The sequence below is a fragment of the Rutidosis leptorrhynchoides genome, chromosome 2 (genome assembly GCF_046630445.1).
Source record: "Rutidosis leptorrhynchoides isolate AG116_Rl617_1_P2 chromosome 2, CSIRO_AGI_Rlap_v1, whole genome shotgun sequence".
In the NCBI taxonomy this organism is placed as follows: domain Eukaryota; kingdom Viridiplantae; phylum Streptophyta; class Magnoliopsida; order Asterales; family Asteraceae; genus Rutidosis; species Rutidosis leptorrhynchoides.
The window spans coordinates 22,893,166-22,914,543 of record NC_092334.1 but is presented as its reverse complement, the minus strand read 5'-3'; positions in this window follow the sequence as shown (position 1 = coordinate 22,914,543).

The following is a 21,378-nucleotide window of genomic DNA, read 5'->3' as shown; positions in this document are numbered from 1 at the left end:
CCGTAAGACATCTTTCTACTTTTTTTTTTGGTATAATAAGATAAATAAATGGCGAGAATGTTATGCTGACATTGAAATTTTGTAACTACGGTTTCAATTTTTTACGAAGGATTGAATTGTTGAATTGAATTTATTTTCAACGTTGACAATTTTTTTTTCTGTGCCCATGAATTTTGAGACGTGTTGCATTACCTTTTTGCTTGATCCACTTGTGTTAGGACCACATCATCCCTTTTACAATTCATTGTTGCCTTTTGGATATACTAAACGAGTATAACCCTTATATATTATTTAAAAGAACATTACAACCTAAAAATCAAATCTATTATTCTGGTAAAAATTTCAAAAGAGAAAATTGTTCAAATTGTTTAATTCTACTAAAAAGGGTGTTCAGATAGTAATCCGACCCCATACTCGGATGTACGCAGCCCAGCATGATTACTCCATATGTTTCCAATCCATCCTTGACCACCACTAAATATTTGTCCTAGACGAGATTCGAACCTCACATTAACAAACACCGGTAATCAGCGTATTCAGTAACTCATACAACAAAATATTCAATTTTCTTCCTCACATAACTTAGCATTTAGTCAAATGTTGTCAAATTGCAATAGCTAGAATAACAAAATTATGTAAATGAACCATAACAACAACTATAACTATTTTATATAAAATAACGATAACACATGAGAAATGTGCTTTCAAGGATTCACACTTTTGTGCCGCTAACACACAAGGTTAGATGATATAAGAATGTCAAGTTGCCCCCTTTTCAAGGGTTCAAAAGCAAGGATTTGATTGGTCCCCAAACCTCTTTTTGAATAATGTTACATTTGTTCTGGTCAATAACAAAATCGTGATCATTTTAGTGACAATTTTACTATAAAAGCGTATATACAAAGATACTTTACCTCTAATTCTTTGCATTAGATTATTGTCACATGTTATAAGCTTATAATAAACTGTTAACAACTTGTTCAAAGATCATTGCAATAGCAATTGCTATTGCTATTATAATGAAAATAACTTAAATATAAAGCTTCCACTTGTTTGTTCAGTGGACTACTTTAATTGTTACAAGGGAAAAATAAATCCTCATTTATCTTATTTTACATTATTCTAACATCATTCTTATTTGTAACTTGAGTTAATAAAAGTATTGTTTTTTATTCGATTAGATTATATTCTTTTAATTGGCTAAAAAATAGAAGCAAAATGGTTTCTAATTAGAACTCATGGCTTCTGAGCCCTTTGTAATTTTCTAGCTTTTGCTAGTCTTTAATAAAATCTGTGCCGTTCAAAAAAAAAAAAAAAAAAAAAAAAAATTTTAACACGTTCAGGACTATCAACAAAAGATGGATTAGTAGTTTGTATTATGATAATCTCGAATTCAACCTCACTAGCAGTCTTGCACCACATATTGTGATGGGTAGAGAATTGATTGGAAACAGTAAAAGAACACTCGTTATGCCGAATACATATGAGTTAAAGTATTCGTCCTCACCGAATAATTTGAAGACGATTTTTTTTTTTTTTTTCATTTTCTCTTTTATTATTATTTTTTAATTTTTTTTCTTGAAAAGCAAGATGAACCTTACATTATATATTAACACCACTTAGAACGTACAAAGTTTAAGCCACACGTATTTACGAAATACAATTATGCTACGATGGTATATAAAGTGTAGTTAAACTATATGAATGATCAACCGATGCTGTCTCTATTTTGCGGAAGAACTTAGAATCTATGATTATTGATGAGACATTGACTCCAATCAAGAGAGAACTTTCTTGAACCGCTTACTAATCCATTGAAAACTTGTAACTTGAATATCATTAACGATGAAGATAGGATTCCAAGACACGTTTCCAAAGACTTTGTTGTTTATGTTTCTAAGATTAGACAAATATTTACGTTATTCACTTCTAAATTTTTTAAAAATACACAAAATAAATCCCATCACTATATTTTGTTGCAAATAACAATCAGATTAATGTCACTTCATTTTCCTTTGTAACCAGGGCAGAGGGAGGGGGCTGCAAGCGGGGTCGGTTGTCCTCGACGATTAAATTTTTTTTAGTACATTTCTATGTTAAAGTTTGATGTTTTTATCAATTTTTTACATCTTGCCTCCATCGAAATAAAATTTTGAATCCGCCCCTATTTATAACACCTTATGTGTCATATTAACATAATTGCAAAGTACCTACCCGCACAGTTGGACACCATGACAATGACATCATTATACAATCACTTGTCACTTGAACCAAACTCGATCGAGAGTTACACATTTCATTTTCTAATATACTTTATTATACGTACGTAACACCACAAGTTTAATGTCGTGATCAAGTTCAATTTTTTTAATTATCAATCTAATATTACGAATATAAATCATTCTGTATATTTGACACTAATATAGTAAAAGTTGGTAAAAAGATTAACTTATATACTACTCTGGTTTTTATTATTATAGAAGGGTTTATCGCAAACTATTTATAAATGCTTAGCTAATAGAAATTTTATATTAAAAAAATATCAAGTTCCTCAAGTAGAGGAACGACTATATCTTGCTAAAGTTGGAGAAACAAATTCTTTACCTTCGAATAAAGGATTGTCACAATCGTCTTATTATTTTTAAAGATCCTGTTCAAAATATAAAATGAACCCTCATAAAAATTAAAAAATTTCAATACTATAAAATTTCAATATTACTGAATCAACAAACAAAAAATTCTCAAAGAAACGGCATCAAAATATTTTATTCTCGAATATTTGTTTTCTCATTATACTTAAACTATTTTTTACAAAAACAACACTCCTAATATTTTTGAAAGCAAAATTGTTGAATAACTCTTTCTAGTCAATACTCTTCAATATATCATTATCAATAGTTATCAAAATCAATCAATTACAACTCTTAATTAAATTATTAAATGTTCACTGAATGCATGTATACGAGTTAAAACTTAATGCATCCTCAATTAACGGGATTTGCACATATCTTTTGTGTCTTCATAATCTTTAAGATGGTTTTCATGTTTTCTTTTAATTGAGTAAAATGTTTTAAAATTGATGTACATTTTTGTTCCATTATTGAAAGAACAATATATGGGTCATTCAATACTTTGGACCAAAATAAAAAAAAATAAAAAAAATATTGGGCCCTTTTAATTTTTTTTTTTTGTCATTTGCGATTGCATACCCCTTAAGAATGTACATATACTTCATATATTTTACTCCATTTTAGATATTAAAGGATTGAGTATTGTTCTTGTTTACTACAGGTAGGCCGTCTTCAGTATATGTGCATATATGCAACCGAACACGACTCAAAATTTTTTAAGAGCTCAAAATTTTGAAAAATAATAGCATAATTTTATATACAATAGTTAAATATTATTGAAATGACAATTACTTATGAATAAAATAAATTGCTACTATTGTTTTGGTAACTTTGTTTATTGATAATTTTATTAGTATTATCTTTTTATATGTATTAAAAATTTAATGTGTATAATGGGGTCTGTTTTTATGTCTCGAATAGAGCTCTCAAAATCATTGAGTCGGCACTGACTACAATATAAGTTTTCTAATGTTTATTTAATCTATACGACAAAATTGCGTGGATGGTCCATCATGTTTGTATCAAACTGCACGATTAACCTTTATCTTTTTTTTCGACGTAGATGACCTTGAACTATCACTTTTCAACGTCGATGACCCAACCATTAAACCCTGTTAAATTTTGAACGTTAAGTCCGCTCACGTGTCAAGCATGTGAGGGCAATTTTGTCCACACATCCTTTTATTGGCTATTCTGTAGATCTTTCCAACAAATAAAAAGCCTTTTATCCTTCACTCATATACAAGTAATGCTAAATAAAAATTCAAAAGGCCAATCTTTTTTTTTTTTTTCAATTGAAATTGGGGTGTTTGCACGGTACGATTACAAAGTTTGACTTTCTGGTCAAACCATAAATAAGAAATTTTTACTTAATTTTACTTGTATAAATTTTTTTACAAGAATTTAGTTACAGAAATTGACTTTTCTGATCAGAATTGTCATTATTTTAATTTCAATATAAACAACCCCTATTCTCTTATTACGAATTACAAACATATATAGAAACATTGTTCCATAATTGCTACTGTAAATGGGTATGAATTATGAGCAACTTGCATTAAATGATAGATTCTTCATATGAATTGGGTAATTGATGATGTCCAAAAGCGAAGTAGGTGGTATTTGCGAGTGATGATCGCCTCTCTCAGAGAGTGTAGTTATAATCCTACTTGCTTTTTTACTAATCTGCTTAAAATTAATTCAAGACCTAAAATTATTATTTTATAAAATTTAAAACTCAATAAAAATAAGAACTTTGAACAAAATCAACCCTGATTCAAGGGTTTATGTGATGTTTGTGGATTTTGTAGATCTGTTCCAAAGAAACAATGTCGAATCACGAATTTGTGTGAATTAACCAACCGGTGGTTAACCTGACCCGGAATTGAAAACCCACAAAGTGCCATGGAAGAAAGCTTTGATCTTCATGGAAACCCAGAAATATAGGAACGTATTGGATACTTATTTGGGAAAGAGAAAATGGAGGTGTTTGGATGCTGGAAGAAGTGTGTGTGTGTGTGTGTGAGTTTCTTGTTGGCAATGTCGTCTGATCAAGTGTGTTAGTGATTGCTGGAAGAAGTTTGCGGACAAAATTGCCCTCACATGCTTGGAATGTGAGCGTGTGTATATATATATATATATATATATATATATATATATATATATATATATATATATATATATATATATATATATATATATATATATATATATATATATATATATATGGGCAGGATCAATGGGAAAGTAACCAATCGGGGGAAAGCGGGGGGAAGCAAAAAAAAAAATTTTTTTTTCGTTTTTTTTGGAATTTTTTTTCCGGCATCAAGATCACACGAAAATATGAACATTTAGAAGAGACACTTCGTGATGAATGTTATTATTTAGCCGGGAAAACGATCGACAAAAATAACATTCAAGATAATATTGTTCGTGAAGAATATGAACGTTTTTTTTTTCCATGTTTTGTGAAGTAAAATTTAGCCCGATTTAGAGTTTAGGGTTTAGAGTTTAGGGTTTAGGGTTTGATGTTTTGGGTTTATGGAAACCCTAAACCATAAACTTTAAACCGTTCGTGTTAAAAACTCAATCTAAATCTTAAATCTAAACCCTAAATCTAAACCCTAAACCCTAAATTTCTAAACCCTAATATCTAAACCCTATAAACCATAATATCTAAACCCTAATATCTAAACCCCAATAGCTAAAACCTCAACATACGCTCGAAAACATGATAATTATTATATATTACTTCTTCGAGCGTTTTTCCGCCAAAATAAAAACATTTATCACAAAGTGTCTCTACTAAATGTTCATATTTTCATCCCGTCTATAATGTTCGTAAACAAGGTTCTTTTCAAAAAACGAAAAAAAAAGTTTTTGCTTCCCCCCGATTGGTTACTTCCCTCTTGATCCTACCACTATATATATATATATATATATATATATATATTCATGTCGAAAAGTGATAGTTCAGGGTCATCTACGTCAAAAATAAAGATAAAGGTTAACCGTGCAACTTGATACAAACATAATGGACCATCCGCGCAATTTTGTCAATCTATCTATCTATCTATACATTATTATAAAGCGTATAACAATAGACTTATATGTAATTTTCTCAATTAAATTGATTTTAATAAGTTTATGTGTCATTTTCTCAATTTAATTGACTTAAATATTCATTTATTAATGTTTACATGTAATTTTTTTAATTTAGTAAGAATAATAAGGTGTAGATATTTTAGGAATGGATCATTGTTAATCCTTTCCTTGAATATACGTATGCTTATATAAGCTAAAGATAAGCATGCATATATAAGGTGTCATGCTTTTTTTTGGGTGAGATATATTAGGAATTGATTTTTGAGTATATATATATATATATATATATATATATATATATATATATATATATATATATATATATATATATATATATATATATATATATATATATATATATGTTAATGTTAAATCTTAGCTAGAATCAACTCGGAGAACTAGATTATATTTACATTTATAATAGATATAGATAAATAATAAATAATAATAATAATATTAAATATAATCGAAAAATAATAATATAACTTAACTTTAAAAATAGAATAGATATTCGAACATGTGATTTGTTAATGAGCTAAATACAATGTAAATTTACTACTAGACAAAGTTACGCGGATGGTCGGTATCATATTTTAGGAATAGTTAAACTATATTTTTTTATCTATATATTCTTTATATTATTTATTGTCACGTGTCACTTCATTATTTTTCATGTAAATTGTTTTGATCTAATTCTTTTTAATATAAATAACGATTTAAATGAGCAATATACCATATAAACGGGCTCATAATCTATGCATCAACATTAAATACTAATGTTTTTGATATAAATGCTATTAGTAATAAACGATTTTTTTTATTGTAATTGTATTATACATTTGATAAATATTGTAGGGACCCGTCCTAATCCATCTGGACGAATACATTATATTTGGTTACATCGCGAGGTACTTGACCTCTATATGATACATTTTACAAACATTGCATTCATTTTTAAAAGACAAACTTTCATTACATCGAAAGTTGACGGCTACCATTTCATGTCTACCATTTCATAATATATATCCAACTATAATTGACTTAATAATAATCTTGATGAACTCAACGACTCGAATGCAACGTCTTTTGAAATATGTCATGAATGACTCCAAGTAATATCTCTAAAATGAGCAAACGCACAGCGGAAGATTTCTTTCAAACCTGAGAATAAACATGCTTTAAAGTGTCAACAAAAAGGTTGGTGAGTTCATTAGTTTATCATAATCGATCATTTTTATCATTTTAATAGACTACAAGATTTTCATTACCATTTCTCATAAATATACGCCCCATGCATAGAGACAAAAATCATTCATATGGATTGAACACCTGGTAACCGACATTAACAAGATGCATATAAGAATATCCCCTATCATTTCGGGACATCCATCGGACATGATAAAAACGAATTCGAAGTACTAAAGCATCCGGTACTTTAGATGGGGTTTGTTAGGCCCAGTAGATCTATCTTTAGGATTCGCGTCAATTAGTAGATCGGTTTACTAATTCTTAGGCTACCAAGCAAAAAGGGGCATATTCGGCTTCGATCATTCAACCATATAATGTAGTTTCGATTACTTGTGTCTATTTAGTAAAACATTTATAAAAGCAGCGCATGTATTCTCAGTCCCAAAAATATATATTGCAAAAGCATTTAAAAAGGGAGTAAATGAAACTGTAACAGACTGAAACCCGGGCTAGTTGTAAGTTGCCTATTTTGCCCTTAGGGTTTGTGCTTAGTCTTAAGTGCTTTTATTTTAATTATTTTATTAGTGTTTTATTATAATTGTGTTGTGACCAGTTTGTGACAAGGGTCCCAGAACAGGTTTGTTTATTTAATTTGGACCTCGTTAGGGTACTTTATCAGTCGTGTTAAGTTGTTAGATAACTGGTAAATACCCGTGTGTTGTGAGGTGGGGAAAAATAGCAGCTTTAAGTGACTAGTGTACTGCCTTCTTCTTCCCATTTCTAGAATTTTCCCAAACACACCCGTACCTTATTCCCTCCCATCTACCAAACCCTAATTCTCCATTGTTGATCTTGAGCTCGAATTGGTCTTGAAATCACGTTCTTTACACTCTACTGATTCTTTTAAGGTATGAATCATGAGCTTTCATGATCAATTTAGTGTTAAAATGGTGTTTTTAAGTGTATTTGCTCAAAAGCTTGAATTTGTGTCAAAACAAGTGATTTAAGTGTTGTTATGGTCAAATTGTTGTGGGTTTTGAGTCTATAACAAGTAGTGAACAAGTTGTGGTCGATTTTGGTGTTTAAAACGAGCTCTAGATCGAGATTTGAGGATTTCATCGTAAAGTCCGTAGTCTTTGTTCAGTTTCTGAGGAAGATGAACACAGTCGGCCGACTGTCGGTCGACAGTCGACCGACTGAGGGTGAACCGACCGACTGAGTTTGACTTTCGGCCGATTGTGGAAATACCAAATATGTCGACCGATTGGGAAAGTCAGTCAACCGGTTGTGTCTACAGTCGACCGACTGTCTATGTCAGTCGACCGACTGTGTCCAGGGCAGAATGTTTTACCAAAGTGCCTTTTTCTAGCCGTTATGCTGCCCGTTTGTATTTTGGTGTTCAGGATGTAAAATTTGAAAGTGCATAGTGTTAAGCATGAAAATTTTAGCGGACGCATTTTTTTTACTAATTTGCTATAATTCACTGTCAGTGTGTCTAATCTTGATGGGAACACTATTCTAACTTGGTTTTTTGCTGTTCTAAGGAGATAAGGACAAGGAGGAAGCTCAGAAATAATAACTGAGCAGTTGCTGTTAATTGGTGAGTGGGTCTATCTACGGATAGAGTTTAAGTAGCATATCATGCTACTGTGGTTGACTCTTTTACCATGCATAGTGTAGAAATTGCCATGTTAGAATGATAATATCGTTGCCTGATGTTGTATGTGAATTTTGTGTACACTGTGTGAATGGCACCAGTCGGGCCTAAGGAGACTGGGGACTCGAGACCGTGCCTAGGAGAGGTTAGAGTCCGTATGAGGTCAACCATGCCTAGGGGAGGTTGGGTCCATAGGCTACTAATTGTGGAGTTTAGTGTGAACGATGCACCCCCTGCATCTGGATAACTATACTGTGAATTGAGTAGCAGGGACTATCGGTAGACTCAGGCCCGATCAGCTGGGAGTCGTGTGCTCGTACAAGCCGCCGATCCTCGTATTGTCTTATTGTATGCTAGTTGGTAGTTAGCAAGTGTTGTTGTTAGTATATAGCTTGTGTAGATTCCATTCACTTAGCGGTGCGCTAATCCCCCACATGTTTCCCCCTTTGCAGGTTTAGGTACTGCTAGTCGGGATGGGTATTGATGCAGAAGACATGTTTGACAACCCAACTCTGATGTGGACTTTTGTATAAATAATGTTTTGTAATAACGTAACACCGTTGTGTAAACTTAATCTTAATTACTCAGATTAATTTAATGACGCGACTTATAGTGTGTTTGTTAATAAAGTCTTCCGCTGTGTATATAAAAAAAAAGGCCGGTGTTACAAGTTGGTATCAGAGCATGGTTTGGCAGCAAGTACGTGCGCGTATTTTGTTCCCGAACCCTGAGGCAAGTCAAACATGTCTGTGGGAGTGGGGGCTAAGTGAAAATAGGATATACGTGTGTTAGTTGTGATTGAACTAACTGTTATCCACTAAGCTTTTGTGTGAACTGTTTTGTAGCACAGATATGGCTGATAGAAACGCAACTGGCCCATCCAACCCCGGAACATTCAGAGCACCAGAAGAGGGTGTTGAGTCAGATGAGGATCAGAATAGTTACATCCTTCAGTTAGAAAGCAAGCTAAAAGAGGCTGAAGAGAAAATTAATGAGCTTGAATTAGCGAGGCATTCTGGGAATGATGATACACCACCTGGATTCCCAACCGCGCAATCCCAAACGATACCTAACGTGCACCAGAACCAGTTTCAGAATCAAATACCTAACCAATACTATATGCCACCATAAAACACTTTTACTTACCAAAATCCCATGATGATGAACCCATACCAAATGCAAATGTTTCAACAACCTTACATGCAACCACCCAAAAGATGTACTTATAAGAACTTCCGTGATTGCAAACCCTCCGAGTTTTCTGGAAGTACTGATCCGACTGTAACTCTTAATTGGTTGCGAGAAATTGAAAGGGTATTTGAAGCGTGTCAGTGTGAACCTGAACTGAAAGTAACATATGCTAGTCGAATGTTGAAAGGTAGAGCTATGATTTGGTGGGATTCTTTGATTTCCAGTATACCGAAAGAGCAAGTGAGTATGATCACATGGGAGCAGTTTTATGGGAAGGTGTGTGAACAGTATTGTAAACCGTTTGATATGAACCGAATCAAGACTGAGTTTCTTGAAATGAAGATGACCCCTCAAATGACGATCGATGAGGTAGTAGAAAAGTATATGGATAAACTGAGGTTTGTACAACAATGGGTGCCAGACGAAGTGTTGGTCCCTTAAAAACAACAGGAGTATTGTAGAGGGGGGGGTGAATACAATTTCTTTTCAATTAACTAAACAGTTAAACTCGATTATGTATTCAAGCATGCAAATTAGATAGAGCCACAGGTAATTTTCAACGGTTATTCTTTATTGATTGAATCACAAAGAATTACAACTATCCTTGGCGGAATGATAGTTGGTTGATACAGATTACCTAGATTATAGCTAAGAGGTAAACTAAAAGCTATTACACGTTTAGGACTCTAAATAATAAAACCCACACCACTAGTTGATACAACAGTGAATACAACAATTATATAGTAGTCCTATTGTCCGTGTAATTAATCTATTGTCCACTAGTACATAGGATGCCTTGTACTTGTGGGGACAATTGTGTCAGAAGGCGTGCTCTCCTTCTTTCCTCTTAGGTAGCTATTTGCAGGAACACACCAATTCGGTTTGGCACTACCATTTGTTTTAAACAAATGGAATGTTGTGTTCCCTAGGTATGAATAAAGTATAACACATGTCTGCACATGCGTTCCACTTCTGCATTCCCACGTGGTCTTGTAAGGTCACTTGTCAGTCGCCGACTCCTGTCCTTTTCTATTCAACTTTGTCTTCGACTTCTCTTGAATAGTACGTTGATGTAGACCACTCTGGAAAACTACCATGCTTGTAATGGAGCATGGCTGTCTTGTGTTGTATGCTGCTATCCAGATCTACTGGTTCTTCATATGCTGAGACACTTGATATTCTTAATTAGCTGAGTACTCATCCTGTGCTGATTCGAAGAATACATTCTACTTTGTGCTGGTAGATCAGCCCGCATACTACACACTCGACACAGCTATATTAGCTGACAGTACATAAACAAACTTGTGCTGGCTGTGTAGCGACCCGACAAAATCGTCATTTGACGGCGCCGACTACTTAGGTCCCGTTACGTGGTCATAAGTCTTTAAAATAACGTTTGACCAAAATATGTCGCATTCATTGCAAAAGTAAAGATTGTTCCCTAGTTTACAAGAATTGTTAATCCAAAAGTTACGTTACAAAGTTATAAGTACAAATGAAACCTATGCGACACAATTTAAAAGTAGCCAAAAGATGCTCCATGTATGCATAAATACTCGACATCCAAAGCAAGTATCAAAATAATGAGCGGAAGCATGTAACACATATCGTTCAAAGACCTGAGAAAAACATAGAAATCTGTCAACGAAAACGTTGGTGAAATCATAGGTTTAAGTAAGTAAGTGAGTAAATAAGTAGATTGAACCACAAGATTTGCAACATCGAAATAATAGTTTACCATTCCAAAATTTTTTTCACGAGCACCCAATTATCAATGCTTAACATTTCTCCCATTGAACCCCATCACCTTAGTGTTAGAACATACACTGATTCTCGAAAATATATTTCATTCGTAGACGGTAGCGAACCATCTGAATGAGGGTTTGTCAAACCCATATGGATCCACATAACATAAGTTCACGCTTACACCCGGCAAGTGTAACTAATGATAATTGAATTGAGGATTTTGTTCTAAACTCGTATGTAGAATGTTTGTTTTCCTGTACTTGTGTTCACTTAGTAAAAAGAAACGTTTATGTTTTCTCATCCCAAATGTAAATTCAAAAGAGTAAAAGTGGGACTATGATCTCACCTTGAGTGCACGAGTAATAAAGTACTTCAACAAGTAAACGTGTGCAAAGAACAATGCTAGTCTTGACCTAAACAAGTAAGTTGTATCAATAATGGTAAACGCGATTGGTCAAGGATGTTCAATTAGTCCTATGGCTCGTTACGACTCGATTAAGTAGCATGTGAATCAAATTGTCAAGTTTCATGCAAGATACAAGTATAGAAGCAAGTTAGAGAGATTGCATAAGTATTCGGTTAAGTTTGGCTATAAGTCAAACTTGGTCGGGTCAAAGTCAATGAAAAAGTCAACACGTTCGGGTCGGGTCCCGAACTATTTTTCTGAGGTTTTTAATCATATATAAGCATGTTAGTCAAGTTTCATGTTAATCGGAGGTGCGTAGCATAGTTAGGATTAATCGAAAAACGACCAAATTGGACAGCGCCTGATAGGCCATCTGGACGGCGTCCAAAATGGCTGGACGGCGTCCAGTATTGAAGTACTGGACGGCGTCCAAGTCTGAAGGGCTGGACGGCGTCCAAGAATCTGGAGGGCGTCCAGATCTGTATCCAGGCCCTGTTTTGCTGCAACAAAGAAATGCACGAACCAAAACTCAAACAATCCTAATTTATGACCCGCAAACAATCAAAACATGTATCCTATATCATCGGGAAGGTATTTTGACAAAGGATACAACTAACCACATATCATCAATCGAGTTTATCATTTACAATAACCGAATTCTCGTCAAGTGATCATTTAGAGTTCGTTTTCCAAGTTTCAAGTTCACAACTTCATTTCATGATTCGGTAGTCCAATCTACACATACGATATGCCGTTTCGAAGGTAATTAAACGTACATTGCAACTAAACACTTACTAACAACATTAACAAGCATTCAATGCATCAAAAGTTCATTTTAAGGTTCATCAAACCCTAATTAAGAATCACAAAATCAATAATCTTGTTAACGCAAGGTTTTCATATCATCCAACATACCAAAACGAAACTAACGATGCTAGTAACACTTTTAACACAATGGGTTTAACATCTAACAACATTTAATCAATCAAAATCAAAGATTAAACTAACCCATTTCAAGTGTTCATGCTAGTTACACTAAATAACAAGATCGAGCATACAAATTACATACACGACATCACAATGAGCCATAGACACTAACTAACATCATTTCAATTCAAAAACACGAATTTAGAGAAATCTAGAGTTTTAGAAATGTTACCCAAACGAGATGAAGTTGGTACCAAAATGAAGAGGATGAAGAGAGGATCACGAATATGTAATTTATTTTGTTGCTAGCTCCCTAAATCGAATTTGGATGATGATTTTGTGTTTGAAGGTTTTAAGAGCATAAAAAGGGAAGTAAGAAAAAGAGATAGAGAGAAATGGGAGGTTAGTGGTGGATGGTGGGTTACTAGTTAGCCATGTTTGCCCGAGTGGCGAGATTAGTCCCTCGCGTTTGTAGTCGGGTGCGGGAATTACCTAAACGGAATATTTTAAAACGCGTATTAACGGAGGATGTTAAAATCCAATAACGGAAAAATATTAAAAATGTTAGCTAACGGAGGATACGAATTTAGTTACGAAGGATATTATTAAAATAAAAAGACGGGCGTTAAAATAATTTAACGGAAAAATGCGGGATGTTACATTACCCACACCTTAAAAGAAATTTCGTCCCGAAATTTAGTTGGAAGTAATAGTCGATGTCTCTTCCTTGAGACCTTGCATTTTCAATGCTATGAATAAGTGAAGATACGTCCTTGGGCATTCCCACGAATTCGGACAGTCGGGGTTTTATGTTGTATTAAGGCTTGGTTTTACGATCCACAATTTCAACCGGTCTTTCTACGAAGAGGGGTTGTCATCAATAGTAAGTTTATCTAGAAGGATAGCACGTTCCTGTTCCGCAGGACACGTATCTAAGTTTGTTACATGGAACATAAGGTAAACGGAAACTTAATTGAGTCGGAAGTTCTAAACGGTAGGAAGCGGTTCCAATACGCCCCAAGATTTCAAAAGGATCAATATTGCGGATATAAATTTCCTCGATTTCCCGAAACGGATTACACCTTTACAAGGTGTGGTTTTCAATATTACACGGTTACTGACTTTAAATTTGAGAGATTTTCATCTAACATTGGTATAAATCCTTTGGCGAACACGGGCCGTCTTGAGCCCTTCTCGGACTTGAACTATCTCAAAGGTTATTTCTTGAATGATTTCGGATCTGATGATTTGCTTGTCACCTACTTCGGTCCAACGAATAGGAGAACAACATTTGTGGTTATATAAAGTTTCGAAAAGTGCGCGTTAACACGCGAGTGGTAACTACTGTTGTAAGAGGGATCAACTAAAGGCGACAATACAAGTTTGTAACATGTCTTTCCAAGATGTAAATTGTTCGTTTGCTTAGCTCGTCTGTTTGTGGAAGATACGCAGTACTTACGTCTAAACGTGTTCCGAAGGCTTCTTGTAAACAAGATGTGTAACGAGTATTTTCGATCCGGGATAATTGACAATGATACACCGTGTTGGAATATAATTTCTTAAGATATGCTTGGACAAGTTAGTTAGGGTTCGAAAGCGTTTGTTGGAACAGGTTTCTTGTCGACTACTGAAAAATGTTCGTAAGGGCTAGTCACCCTCGTGGCGAATACTAGTAACACGTGAAGAGTCTCTCTCTCCATTGAGAAATTATATAAAAAGGTTTCCGTATACGGAAGTACGAGCGAAAAGATAGGAGTGAAATGAGAACTTAGAATAGGATGAGTTCACATTTTGAGGTAGCCATATCGCGCATCTAGTGGCCAAATGTTGAGACTTGGTGGGAAACGAGATAGTACACGTAGTTGTATAGCTCGGGGTTGAGTAGTAGTTGGCCGTATAACAGAAGCACAAGGACGTTAAGTCAAAGAAGAAAGGGGTATCCTTGGATTGTGTGTTATCTTTGGTCCCAGTAATATCAGACGGTGATAGTGAAATAGCAGAGTTATGTATCGTGGTACGCGATGACGAGAAGATTGATCGGATCCAATAATAAGTATTCAAATTCTCCGTGTAAAATAACGAATTTCAGCTTCCTTGATTTCGAGTCGAGAGGGGTTGCCTTTCAGGCGTTCACGTAGAAGTATTTCTATATTTGAGTTCCATTTTGTGCCACACGAATTTATCTAGTAAGGTTGGTGTGAAAAATCACGTTCAAAGTCCGGACACGGAAAATGTTTAATTCTTTCCCTTAGTACGTTAACGAGGTTAAAGGACGAGCGATACGGGAAAAATCGGAAATTAATCTTTGGTAATAATCGCGAGATCCAAAATTTTACGAATACAAGTCGGAGTCGTGAGGGTTTCTCCAAAATTAATTAATTAATTTTTTTTTTTTTTTTTTGCGAGATCTACTGTAATACCTTGACCACTGACAACATGGTTTAGAATTTGGACTTCGTTTAACCAAAATTCTCACTTGGAGAATTCGGCATAGAGTTGCTCTTTTCTCAAGAGTTCGAGTGTAAGACGGAGACGTTGTTCGTTTTTCCTTTCCGTTTGAATAGCTTAAAACATCAATTATAAGTACGGTAACGGATTTGTCTAGATAAGTTTGCATACGCGGTTCCGGAGGTCTATGAATACGGGCGGAGCCTTAGATAAACTGAACGGCACTAAGAGACATTTATAATTATCGTAGCGAGTTCGGAAAGCGGTTTAGGAGACATCTTCTCCCTTAACCCTCAATTGATGATAACCAGAATGAAGGTCGATTTTAGAATATACGCGAGATCCGTGTAACGGTTCAAGAGGTTGTTGATACGGGGAAGAGGATATCGGTTATTAAACGGAAATTATTTAGTTCACTAAAATCACATATATGTGGGGAAAACATTCCCTTCCTAACGTATAGGTTTTGGGCTCCCTAGTTCTATAGATGTCAAATCAAAGTTCAAATTACCTACCCAATAAGTTTGACGTACACTCTCCGATAAATTTATCGGTACGCAATAGTTTTCCGTTGGTCACTTGAATGGCCTAAGTAATATCTAGGGGGTGGTGGAGTGCAAATAGTAGGCTCCAAAGCCTTGGATACAAAACATTTATCGACATCCGAATCGAATAAACATGAAGTATAGGAGTTGTTAAGAAGAAACGTACCAGTGACTAGTTCATGTCGTCTCGAGCATCCTCGGTGCTAATGTTGGAAGTTCGGCTGTGTGTGTTGGGGTTGGCTTTCTTCGTTGGACATGCATTCCTAAAATGACCCGGTTGACCACATTCGAAACAAACACCCGACTTTTGTGTGTTGGGTCCCTTTTGACTGACGGGGGCGGTACTTCCACAATATTTGGCAATATGACCACTTCCCAGGTACCGGTGGCAAATTAGCTTGCCACATTCACCAAAGTGATGCTTGTGGCATTTGTTGCAAAAAGGTCGAGTTCCAGCATAACTTTTCTTGCCGACGGAGGTGAAAGGTTCCTTGGCAAAGTTGTTGCTGTTGTAGTTGATGGATTGAGAGGCTTCCCATTTTCTTTTGTTGTTACCCGGTTGGTCCTCGGCCGTTGGTGCCGGTGCTTCAATTTCATCCACCGTTTCTATAGATTGGCGAGCCATTGTTAAAGCCTCTTGTAGGTTGGCGGGTTTGGATGACATTACCCTGTGTTGAATGCTCTTCGGAAGGCCATCCATGTAAAGTTCAACTCTTAGGGACTCGAGAGTCATGAGGTTTGGACACATTAAGACTAGTTCAGCAAACCGTTGATTATAAGCTTCGAGGTCATTCCGGACCGTTTGTAAATTTCTTAGCCCCTGTTCGAGCCTTCGAGTCTCGTCGCGCGGAAAGTATTCGGTGATCATTCTTTCTCTTAATTCGGTCCAAGAGAGTGCGTGGGCTTCATCGATACCCACTGATTGTACATACGTGTTCCACCATGAGAGAGCAATACCGGTGAGAGTGAGGGTGGAAAACTTGACCTTATCTTGGTCCCGACAACCGCTTATGTTAAAAACGGCTTCCGTTTGTTCAAACCATCTGGTGAGAGAAACCGGTCCCTCGGTTCCATCGAAAGTGGGAGGTTTGCACCCCATGAAGTTCTTGTTGGAGCACCCCTCGTTTGAATTACCAGCTCCATGATTATTGTTGTTGGAAAAGTGATCGGCCACGGCCGCACCCACGGCGGTGGTTATCATTCGTTGAAGAGCTTGTTCGAGAGTTTCGGAAGGAGTATTGGGTTGACCTTGGTGAGCCATTGTTCCTTCATGACACAAGAATACCGTTGTTTAGTATTATCAATAATACTAATCGTGATATGGAAATCAAGATAAAGAGGAAATTTTTCCTTGACTCGCCTTAAATTCTTTATGTCATAATGTCGGAATGTTCATATGAGTCACCGTAATATAATCCCAGAAATTATATTACCCTGATTCATATGTGCATTCGACATCATTTCATATAGTCAAGGTGGCGTGTCAATCAAATCAACCACGTGAGATTAAGGTAGAATAAGAGTTAGATGTGAATAGAAGAGATCGAGTATAAATGCACAAGTAGTCAAGTAATTTCTACTCCAAGTCTATATGCCGGTTGTAGTCTAGACTCACTAATGTACCCTATGACTCGGGGTTGACACCAATGAACTCTAAATCCCTACAACCAATGCTCTGATACCAATTGTAGCGACCCGACAAAATCGTAATTTGACGGCGCCGACTACTTAGGTCCCGTTACGTGGTCATAAGTCTTTAAAATAACGTTTGACCAAAATATGTCGCATTCATTGCAAAAGTAAAGATTGTTCCCTAGTTTACAAGAATTGTTAATCCAAAAGTTACGTTACAAAGTTATAAGTACAAATGAAACCTATGCGACACAATTTAAAAGTAGCCAAAAGATGCTCCATGTATGCATAAATACTCGACATCCAAAGCAAGTATCAAAATAATGAGCGGAAGCATGTAACACATATCGTTCAAAGACCTGAGAAAAACATAGAAATCTGTCAACGAAAACGTTGGTGAAATCATAGGTTTAAGTAAGTAAGTGAGTAAATAAGTAGATTGAACCACAAGATTTGCAACATCGAAATAATAGTTTACCATTCCAAAATTTTTTTCACGAGCACCCAATTATCAATGCTTAACATTTCTCCCATTGAACCCCATCACCTTAGTGTTAGATCATACACTGATTCTCGAAAATATATTTTATTCGTAGACGGTAGCGAACCATCTGAATGAGGGTTTGTCAAACCCATATGGATCCACATAACATAAGTTCACGCTTACACCCGGCAAGTGTAACTAATGATAATTGAATTGAGGATTTTGTTCTAAACTCGTATGTAGAATGTTTGTTTTCCTGTACTTGTGTTCACTTAGTAAAAAGAAACGTTTATGTTTTCTCATCCCAAATGTAAATTCAAAAGAGTAAAAGTGGGACTATGATCTCACCTTGAGTGCACGAGTAATAAAGTACTTCAACAAGTAAACGTGTGCAAAGAACAATGCTAGTCTTGACCTAAACAAGTAAGTTGTATCAATAATGGTAAACGTGATTGGTCAAGGATGTTCAATTAGTCCTATGGCTCGTTACGACTCGATTAAGTAGCATGTGAATTAAATTGTCAAGTTTCATACAAGATACAAGTATAGAAGCAAGTTAGAGAGATTGCATAAGTATTCGGTTAAGTTTGGCTATAAGTCAAACTTGGTCGGGTCAAAGTCAACGAAAAAGTCAACACGTTCGGGTCGGGTCCCGAACTATTTTTCTGAGGTTTTTAATCATATATAAGCATGTTAGTCAAGTTTCATGTTAATCGGAGGTGCGTAGCATAGTTAGGATTAATCGAAAAATGACCAAATTGGACAGCGCCTGATAGGCCATCTGGACGGCGTCCAAAATGGCTGGACGGCGTCCAGTATTGAAGTACTGGACGGTGTCCAAGTCTGAAGGGCTGGACGGCGTCCAAGAATCTGGACGGCGTCCAGATCTGTATCCAGGCCCTGTTTTGCTGCAACAAAGAAATGCACGAACCAAAACTCAAACAATCCTAATTTATGACCCGCAAACAATCAAAACATGTATCCTATATCATCGGGAAGGTATTTTGACAAAGGATACAACTAACCACATATCATCAATCGAGTTTATCATTTACAATAACCGAATTCTCGTCAAGTGATCATTTAGAGTTCGTTTTCCAAGTTTCAAGTTCACAACTTCATTTCATGATTCGGTAGTCCAATCTACACATACGATATGCCGTTTCGAAGGTAATTAAACGTACATTGCAACTAAACACTTACTAACAACATTAAAAAGCATTCAATGCATCAAAAGTTCATTTTAAGGTTCATCAAACCTTAATTAAGAATCACAAAATCAATAATCATGTTAACGCAAGGTTTTCATATCATCCAACATACCAAAACAAAACTAACGATGCTTGTAACACTTTTAACACAATGGGTTTAACATCTAACAACATTTAATCAATCAAAATCAAAGATTAAACTAACCCATTTCAAGTGTTCATGCTAGTTACACCAAATAACAAGATCGAGCATACAAATTACATACACGACATCACAATGAGCCATAGACACTAACTAACATCATTTCAAGTCAAAAACACGAATTTAGAGAAATCTAGAGTTTTAGAAATGTTACCCAAACGAGATGAAGTTGGTACCAAAATGAAGAGGATGAAGAGAGGATCACGAATATGTAATTTATTTTGTTGCTAGCTCCCTAAATCGAATTTGGATGATGATTTTGTGTTTGAAGGTTTTGAGAGCATAAAAAGGGAAGTAAGAAAAAGAGATAGAGAGAAATGGGAGGTTAGTGGTGGATGGTGGGTTACTAGTTAGCCAAGTTTACCCGAGTGGCGAGATTAGTCCCTCGCGTTTGTAGTCGGGTGCGGGAATTACCTAAACGGAATATTTTAAAACGCGTATTAACGGAGGATGTTAAAATCCAATAACGGAAAAATATTAAGAATGTTAGCTAACAGAGGATACAAATTTAGTTACGAAGGATATTATTAAAATAAAAAGACGGGCGTTAAAATAATTTAACGGAAAAATGCGGGATGTTACAGGCTGCACATAACATTTTAGTGTAAATAAACTACAGTTTTGTCATAATTAAATCCTTAATTATTTTGGGGACTCAACAATCTCCCCCTATTTGATGATGACAAAACCTATGACATATAGAGAAAACACTAAAGCCAGCAACAAGGGAACAAATAAGAATATGCAGAGAGATTGTTCCTTTTAAGTTTGTTTTGGGATCTTTTGCTGAGTTATCTATATCTTATAATTCGATATGATTTTGAAGATAAACTCATTTCACTTTCATTACAACAGGATATATAAATTAAATACAGTGATAATAGAATGAAAAGTGAGTTAGACAAAAGATACAATTTAAGCATATAGGAGACTATCTATCTTTATCTTTGTCCCGTTCTTCTTCAGATAGCTCCTCTTGTTTGATTCTCCAGGATTCATAGAACATAATAGGTATCTCAGCAGGGTCAAAAACAGGGATAGAAGGAGGTAGAATGATGGGGCCTTTTCCGGTTGGTCCTTCACCAGTAGATTGATGTCTTTTAAATTTTTGAGAAAGAAACTCTTCTACATCTACTGCTGGTGCATTCCCAAACTTCGTGGCTTTGTTGAAGAGCTGTTGGAGTTCAGATTTAATTGTCTTTTTGATGGCACTATCACCTTTGCCAATAAAATACTCCAGTATCTCTATCCATTCACTAAATCCAAGGGATCTTAACTCATCATAGTTAATCCTTTCTTGAACATTATTCTCCCTTAAAACGTTGAAGGCTCTTTTTGACCCTCTGTTCACTTTGATGATCCTGCTGGGATTTGATCTTCTATTCATTACATCGCCATATCTGCTCCTGTAATAATGATCAGGAACTTCAATAGTACTGACAGGTTTTATAGGAGCAGTAGCAGGTGCTTTCTCAGCAGCTTCCTTCTCATCAAGTGCCTTATCCTGTTCTTTGACAATGGCTTGAATTAGTTTGAGGGACTCAGCCTCTTCCTTTTTATCGGCAGCCAACTTGTCTTCTATTTCTTGAAGCCTTAATCTCTCAGTAAGTTCAGCATCAGCAGCCTCTCTTCTTTGCTGTTCTGCCACTAAGCCTAGCAGATAATCAGTGTGTCTAATTTTTAGAGATCTGACTGCTTCAATCATTTTTCTTTCATCTTCAGTTCTTAGACCAACCTGATACTCTTTCAGATCCATACCCAGCTGATGAGCTTCATGAAATTGTGCTTTCTCCTTATCAGTGGAGAGCTTTCGACCACTGTTATTCAAATTTACACCAATATCAACGCCAAAGTTCAAGGCAGCGATGTAGAGTGGCTGATCAAGAGGATGATGCAGCAATCTGACTTGGCGTATTCTTTCATTAAGCTCTACTTGTCTTTGTTCAAGCAATTCTGGAACAGTGATCTCCAGCCTGTAAGCTTCTCTTTCATCTGGATTCATTCTG